A 9,008-nucleotide genomic window follows, 5' to 3' on the forward strand; every position below is an offset into this window, starting at 1 on the left:
CTTAATTGCTTCGAGGTGTGTGGAATCTTACCGGACCAGGGACTGAACCAGTTTTCCTTGCGTTGCAAGGTGGATTCTCCACCACTGGACCACCAGGGAAGCCCTCACTATAGATATTTAAGACATGCGCTTTAAGTGCTAAATAAAAAGTTCACCTGAGTTTATAAAGTCATGAGCAAATGTGTCTCCATGTGTTACTGCACTGTCTAACTTCTTATTGCCCTTGCCCAAGTCTGCAGGAGCAAGAAGATTTCGATTCTTCTTAGCTTTAACTAAGTAATGAATACTGTAAAACAAAGAATGTTGCCTACCATCCGGTTCTAGAAGGACTAAGTCTTTAGCATTTCAGTCATGGATGGACAGTGTACCCCGAAAGGAATTCAGGGTGAAAAATAGGATGAAGTACTCCGTGTTTTGGAAGAACAGGCCCATTAGATAGTGTTATGTATATCTTAGGGAGAATTTTAAGGAACCCAGATTCTTGCATCTTTCCACACGTAGAAAAGCACTAAAATCATTAACTGAAATATCTGTTCCTGGTGACTAGTGGTATTTTACTTAGATGTGTGCTTGACTTTTTGTATTCCCTATCCAAAGATCACATATACACTGGCTTCTCTCCCTGTCTCTTCAGAGCAGTTCCCTCAGAGCTACTGAGGGGTTGTTTTTCAGGCTCTTAGAGGTCAATAAGGTTCTGAATACAGATCCAACTTACAGCTCTTCTGTTGTGCATTTTCTTTTCTTTTTTCTTTTAATTTAAATTTATTTAATTGGAGGCTAATTACTTTACAATATTGTGTTGGTTTTGCCATGTATCAACATGAATCTGCACATACACATGTATATATACATGTTTTTTTTCAGTCACCAAGTCATGTCCAACTCCTCCCAATCCCATGGACTGCAGCATACCAGGCTTACCTGTCCCTCACCATCTCCAGGAATTTGCCCAAGTGCATGTCCATTGAATCAGTGATGCCATTCAACCATCTCATTCTCTGTTGTCCCCTTCTCCTCCTGCCTTCAATCTTTCCCAGCATCAGGGTCTTTCCAGTGAGTAACACATATATCCACTATTTTTTAGAATTCTTTTCCTATATAGGCCATTACAGAATATTGAGTAGAGTTCCCTGTGCTAATAAGTAAGTCTCTATTCTGTTCAGTTCAGTTCAGTCGCTCAGTGTGTCCGACTCTTTGCGACCCCATGAACTGCAGCACGCCAGGCCTCCCTGTCCATCACCAGCTCCTGGAGTTTACCCAAACCCATGTCCATTGAGTCGGGGATGTCACCCAACCATCTCATCCTCCATCATCCCCTTCTCCTGCCCTCAGTCTTTCCCAGAATCAGGGTCTTTTCCAATGAGTCAGCTCTTTGCATCAGATGGCCAAAGTATTGGAACCTCAGCTTCAACATCAGTCCTTCCAATGAACACCCAGGACTGATCTCTTTTAGGATGGACTGATTGGATCTCCTTGCAGTCCAAGGGACTCTCAAGAGTCTTATCCAACACCACAGTTCAAAAGCACCAATTCTTCTATGCTCAGCTTTCTTCACAGTCCAACTCTCATATCCATACATGACCACTGGAAAAACCATAGCCTTGACTAGATGGACCTTTGTTGGTAAAGTAATGTCTCTGCTTTTGAATATGCTATCTAGGTTGGTCATAACTTTTCTTCCAAGGAGTAAGTGTCTTTTAATTTCATGGCTGCAATCACCATCTGCAGTGATTTGGAGCCCAGAAAAATAGTCAGCTACTGTTTCCACTGTTTCCCCATCTATTTGCCATGAAGTGATGGGACTGGATGCCATGATCTTAGTTTTCTGAATGTTGAGCTTTAAGCCAACTTTTTCACTCTCCTCTTTCACTTTCATCAAGAGGCTTTTTAGTTCCTCTTCACTTTCTGCCATAAGGGTGATGTCATCTACATATCTGAGGTTATTGATATTTCTCCTGGCAATCTTAATTCCAATTTGTGCTTCATCCAGCCCAGCGTTTCTCATGATGTATTCTGCATATAGGTTAAATAAGCAGGGTGACAATATACAGCCTTGACATCCTCCTTTTCCTATTTGGAACCAGTCTGTTGTTCCATGTCCAATTCTAACTGTTGCTTCCTGACCTGCATACAGATTTCTCAGGAGGCAAGTCAGGTGGTCTGGTATTCCCATCTCTTTCAGAATTTTCCACAGTTTATTGTGATCCACACAGTCAAAGGCTTTGACATAGTCAGTAAAGCAGAAATAGATGTTTTCCTGGAACTTTCTTGCTTTTTCAGTGATCCAGAAGGTGTTGGCAGTTTGATCTCTGGTTCCTCTGCCTTTTCTAAAATCAGCTTGAACATCTGGAAGTTCACGGTTCATGTATTGCTAAAGCCTGGCTTGGAGAATTTTGAGCATTACTTTACTAGCGTGTTAGATGAGTGCAATTGTGCAGTAGTTTGAGCATTCTTTGGCATTGCCTTTCTTTGGGATTGGAATGAAAACTGACCTTTTCCAGTCCTCTGGCCACTGCTGAGTTTTCCAAATTTGCTGGCATATTGAGTGCAACACTTTCACAGCATCATCTTTCAGGATTTGGAATAGCTCAACTGGAATTCCATCACCTCCACTAGTTTTGTTCATAGTGATGCTTCCTAAGGCCCACTTGACTTCACATTCCAGGATGTCTGGGTCTAGGTCAGTGATCACACCATCGTGATTATCTGGGTCGTGAAGCTCTTTTTTGTACAGTCCTTCTGTATATTCTTGCCACCTCTTCTTAATATCTTATGCTTCTGTTAGGACCATACCATTTCTGTCCTTTATTGAGCCCATCTTTGCATAAAATGTTCCCTTGGTATCTCTAATTTTTTTGAGGAGATCTCTAGTCTTTCCCATTCTGTTGTCTTCCTCTATTTCTTTGCATTGTTCACTGAGGAAGGCTTTCTTATCTCTCCTTGCTATTCTTTGGAACTCTACATTCAAATGGGTATATCTTTCCTTTTCTCCTTTGCTTTTCACTTCTCTTCTTTTCACAGCTATTTGTAAGGCCTCCTCAGTTCAGTTCAGTTCAGTCACTCAGTCGTGTCCAACTCTTTGTGACTCCATGAATTGCAGCACGCCAGGCCTCCCTGTCCATCACCATCTCCCAGAGTTCACTCAAACTCACGTCCATCGAGTCAGTGATGCCATCCAGCCATCTCATCCTCTGTCGTCCCCTTCTCCTCCTGCCCCCAATCCCTTCCAGCATCAGAGACTTTTCCAATGAGTCAACTCTTCGCATGAGGTGGCCAAAGTACTGGAGTTTCAGCTTCAGCATCATTCCTTCCAAAGAAATCCCAGGGCTGATCTCCTTCAGAATGGACTGCTTGGATCTCCTTGCAGTCCAAGGGACTCTCAAGAGTCTTCTCCAACACCACAGTTCAAAAGCATCAATTCTTTGGCACTCAGCTTTCTTCACAGTCCAGCTCTCACATCCATACATAACCACTGGAAAAACCATAGCCTTGACTAGACAGACCTTTGTTGGCAAAGTAATGTCTCTGCTTTTGAGTATGCTATCTAGGTTGGTCATAACCTTTCTTCCAAGGAGTAAGCGTTTTTTAATTTCATGGCTGCAGTCACCATCTGTAGTGATTTTGGACCCCCCAAAAAACAAAGTCTGATACTGTTTCCACTGTTTCCCCATTTATTTCCCATGAAGTGATGGGACCAGATGCTATGATCTTCATTTTCTGAATGTTGAGCTTTAAGCCAACTTTTTCACTCTCCACTTTCACTGTCATCAGGAGGCTTTTTAGTTCCTCTTCACTTTCTGCCATAAGGGTGGTGTCATCTGCATAGCTGAGGTTATTGATATTTCTCCCGGCAATCTTGATTCCAGCTTGTGCTTCTTCCAGCCCAGATTTTTCTCATGATGTACTCTGCATATAAGTTACATAAGCAGGGTGACAATACACACCCTTGACATTCTCCTTTTCTTATTTGGAACCAGTCTGTTGTTCCATGTCCAGTTCTAACTGTTGCTTCCTGACCTGCATATAGGTTTCTCAAGACTGATCTCCATAGTGCCTGTAAAAATTTACATTCCCACCAACATTGTAGGATGGTTTCCTTTTCTCCACATCCTCTCCACAATTTATTGTCTATAGATTTTTGGTGATGGTCATTCTGACCAGTGTGAGGTGATACCTTGTAGTAGTTTTGATTTGCATTTCTCTAATAATTAGTGATGATAAGCTTGTTTTCATATGCTTTTTAGTCATCTGTGTATCTTCCTTGGGGAAATGTCTATTTAGGACTTCTGCCCATTTTGTTTTTTTGATTCAGTTTGATTTTTTGATATTGAGCTGAATGAGCTCTTTGTTTACTTTGGAGATAAAGCCCTTAATGGTTACTTCATTTGCAAATACTTTCTCCCATTCTGAGGGGTTGTCTTTTTGTTTTGTTTATGATTTCCTTTGCTGTGCAAAAGATTTTAAGTTTAATTAGGTCCCATTTATTTATTTTTGTTTTTACTTTCATTACTCTAGGAGGTGGATCAAAAAAGATTTTGCTGTGATTTATGTAAAAGAGTGTTCTGCCTATGTTTTCCTCTTAAGAGTTTTATAGGAGCTGGCCTTTCATTTAGGTCTTTAATCCGTTTTGAGCTTATTTTTGTGTATGGTATTAGGAATTATGCTAATTTCACTTGTTTACATGTAGCTGTCCAGTTTTCCCAGCATGACTTACTGAAGAGACTGTCTTTTCTCCACTGTATTGTCTTGCCTCCTTTGTCATAGATTAGGTGACCATAGGTGTGTGGGTTTATTCTGGACTTCCTGTCCTGTTCCACTAATCTATACTTCTATTTTTGTGATAGTACCATACTATTTTGATGACTGTAGCTTTGTAGTATAATCTTAAGACAGGGAGCCTGATTCCATCAGCTTCACTTTTTCTAGAACTGAAGATTCCTTTGGCTGTTTGGGGTCGTTTGTGTCTCCATAAAAAGGCTTCCCTTGTAGCTCAGTTGGTAAAGAATCTGCCTGCAGTGCAGGAAATCTGGGTTCGATCCCTGGGTTCGGAAGATCCCCTGGAGAAGGAAATGGCAATCCCCTCCAGTATCCTTGCCTGGAAAATCTCATGGACAGAGGAGCCTAGTGGGCTGCAGTCCATGGGGTCGCAAAGAGTTGGGCACGACTGAGCAACTAACACTTACTGTGTCTCCATACAAATTGTAAAATATTTCGTTCTAATTTTGTGAAAAATGCAATTGGTAATTTGCATTGAATCTGTAGATTGCTTTGTGTAGTTTAGTAATTTTCACAATATCGATTCTTCCAAACCAAGAAAATGCTCTATCTTTCCATCTATTTGTGTCATCTTTGATTCCTTTCATCAGTATCTTATACTTTTCTCAGTATAGATCTTTGCCTCCTAAGGTACGTTTATTCATAGGTATTTTATTCTTTTTGATGCCACGGTAAATGGAATTGTTTCCTTGATTTCTTTTTCTGATCTTTTGTTGTTAGCATATAAGAATGCAAGACATTTCTGTATATTAATTTTCTATCTTGCAACTTTACCAAATTCACTGATGAGCCCTAGAAGTTTTCTGGTAGCATCTTTAGGGTTTTCTATGTATAGGCTCATGTCACCTGCAAACAGTGACAGTTTTACTTCTTCCAGTTTGGATTCCTTTTCTTTCTTTCTTCTTCTTTGATTGCTGTGATTAGGAATTCCAAAACTGTGTTGGATAATAATGGTAAGAGTGGACATCCTTGTCTTGCTCCTGACCTCAGAGGAAATGCTGTCAGTTTCCACCACTGAAAAGAATATTTGCTGTGGGTTTGTTACATATGGCCTTTGTTATGTTGATGTAGGTTCCCTCTGTGCCTACTTCTGGAGACTTTTCATGATAAATGTGTGCTGAATCTTTCTGAAAGCTCTCTCTGCATCTATTGAGGTGATCATATGGTTTTTATTCTTTAGTTTGTTAATATGGTGTGTCACATTGATTGATTTGCATATTTTGAAGAATCTTTGCACCTAGGATAAATCCCACTTGATTATGGCATATGATTCTTTTACTACGTTGTTGGCTTCCATTTGCTAGTATTTTGTTGAGGATTTTTGCTTCTATGTTCACCAGTGATGTTGGCCTGTAGTTTTCTTTTTTTGTGTTATCTTTACCTGGTTTTAGTATCAGGGTGATGGTAACCTTATAGATTGAACTTGAGAGTGTTCATTTCGCTTCAAATTTTGGAAGAGATTCACAAGGATAGATATTAATTATTCTTTAAGCCTTTGATAGACTTCACCTGTTTAGCCATCTGGCTCTTGACTTTTGTTTGTTGGAAATTTCTTTAAAAAAAAATTTAGTTATTCATTAATTCATTCACTTGACTGTTCTGGGTCTTACTTGTGGCATGTGTGATCTTGTTCCTTCCGCAGGGATCAGATATGGGCCCTCTGCTTTGGGGGCGCAGAGTCTTAGCCCCTGGATCACCAGGAAATCCCTGTTAGAAATTTCTTAATCACATTTTCAACTTCAGTACTTGTGTCTGTTCTTAGTATTTCTCCCTAGCTCAGTCTTGAAAACTTGTATCTTTCTAAGAATTTGTCCATTTCATCTAAGTTTGTCCATTTCATTGGTGTAAAATTGTTTTTAGTAGTCTCTTATGATATTTTACATTTCTGTGGTGACAGTTGTAACTTCTCGTTTTTCATTTCTGATTTTATTGATTTGAGTCCTCTCCCTTTTTTCTTCATGACTCTTACTAAAGGTTTATCAGCTTTGTTTACTTTCTCAAAGGACTAGCTTTTAGTTTCCTTCATTTTTGCTGTTATTTTCTTTATTTCACTTGTTTCTGCTCTGATCGTTATGATTTCTTTCTTACTAACTCTGACATTGTTTTGTTCTTCTTTCTCTAGTTGCTTTGGGTGTTAGGTTGTGGGTGTGCATGCCGAGTCACTTCAGTCATGGCTGTCTCTTTGTGACCCTATGGACCATAGCCCGTCAGGGTCCTCTGTCCACGGGATTCTCTAGGCAAAAGTACTGGAGTGAGTTATTGTGCCTTCCTCTGGGGGATCTTCTCGACCAAGGGATCGAACCTGCGGCTCTTATGTCTCCAGCATTGACAGGCAGGTTTTTACCAATATTGCCACCTGGGAAGCCCAGGTGTAAGGTTCGTTTGTTTATTTGAGATTTATCTTGTTTCTTGAGGGAAAGCTGTATTGCTATAAACTTCCATCTCAGAACTGTTTTGCCATGTCCCATAGGTTTTGCTGTTTTGTGTTTTTTGGTCATTTGTGTCTAGGTATTTTATGATTTCCTCTTTGATTTCTTCAGTGATCCCTTGGTTATTTAGTAATGTGTTGTTTAGCCTCCACGTGTTTGTGTTTTTAATGTTTTTTTTCTGTCATTGATTTCTAATCTCATCATGTTGTTGTTGGAAAAGACGATATTCCAATATTCTTAAATTTATCAAAGCTTGACTTGTAATATATCTTGGAGAACGTTCTGTGTTCAGCTGAGAAGAAAGTGCATTCTGCTGCTTTTGGATGGAATGCTCTATAAATAGCAATTAAGTCTAACTGGTCTAATATGTCATTTAGGGCTTGTGTTTCCTTACTGATTTTCTGTCTGGGTGACCTGTTCATTGGTGTAAGTGGGGTGTTTAAGGATCCCCACTATTACTGTGTCACTGTTGATTTCCCTCTTTGGACTGTTAGCATTTGCCTTATATATTGAGGTGCTCTGATATTGGGAGGTATATATATTTATAGTTGTTATATCTTCTTTGATTGACCTCTTGATCATTATGCAGTGTTCTTCCTTGTCTCTTGTAACAGTCTTTATTTTAAAGTCTATTTTGTCTGATATGAGTATTGCTATCCAGCTTTCTTTTGATTTCAAGTTGCATGGAATAACTTTTTCTATCCCTTCACTCTCAGTCTCTATGTGTCCCTAGGTCTAAAGTGATCTTTTATAGACAGTATATGTATGAGTTTTGTTTTTGTATTCATTCAGCCAGTCTGTCTTTTCTTTGGAGCGTTTAAGCCATTTACATTTAGGGTAATTATTGATACATATGTTCCTATTGCCATTTTTCTTAAATGTTTTGGGTTTATTTCTGTAGGTCTTTATTCTACCCTTCCTCTTTGTTTTCTTCTCTTGTGGTTTGATTGCCATCTTTAGTGTTGTGTTTGGATTGCTTTTTCCTTTTTTATGTTTGTATCTATTGTAGGTTTTTGGTTTGTATTTCCCATGAGATTTTTTTTTCACTTGCTATTTAAAATGTATTGAGCACAGTGTGTCTTTGAAGTACTTTATTAAAAATTTATAGTCTTTGCCTTTGAGTTTTACATTCTTTATATAATGTACATTTAAAAAAATACAATATAGTACATGGCATCATGAAAAGATTATGTGAACCTAGACTGAGTCCCTTTATGGTGAAATTTTGTAAGATTCACTGTGTTTTATTTACATCATGGTAACTGATGACTAAAAGTCTGGATGAAAATGGAACACTTTATGTGAAAACAAAGTGGAAACCAATATGTCAAATTAACTTTTGACCTCTGTAGGCTGAATTCTATAGTAGCCATCTAATGACCACTGGGACCAATTACAAGCACATTATCTTGGAATTACAATGCCCTCATTTTTCACAATGATGTAAAGAAACAATAATATAGGATTGACATGTATATACTACCATGTATAAAATAGATGGCTAGTGGGAACCTTAAAACTCAACATTCAAAAAACTAAATCATGTCATCCAGTTCCATCATTTCATGGCAAATAGATGGGGAAACAATAGAAACAGTGACAGACAATTTTCTTGGGCTCCACAAATACTGTGCATGGTGACTGCAGCCATGAAATTAAAAGATGCTTGCTCCTTGGAAGAAAAGCTATGACAAATCTAAACAGTACATTCAAAAGCAGAGACATCACTTTGCCAACAAAGGTCCATATAAGTCAAAGCTATGGTTTTTCCAGTAGTCATGTATGGATGTGAGAGTTAGACCA

This window comes from Bos javanicus, chromosome 9 (genome assembly GCF_032452875.1).
Source record: "Bos javanicus breed banteng chromosome 9, ARS-OSU_banteng_1.0, whole genome shotgun sequence".
Taxonomy (NCBI): domain Eukaryota; kingdom Metazoa; phylum Chordata; class Mammalia; order Artiodactyla; family Bovidae; genus Bos; species Bos javanicus.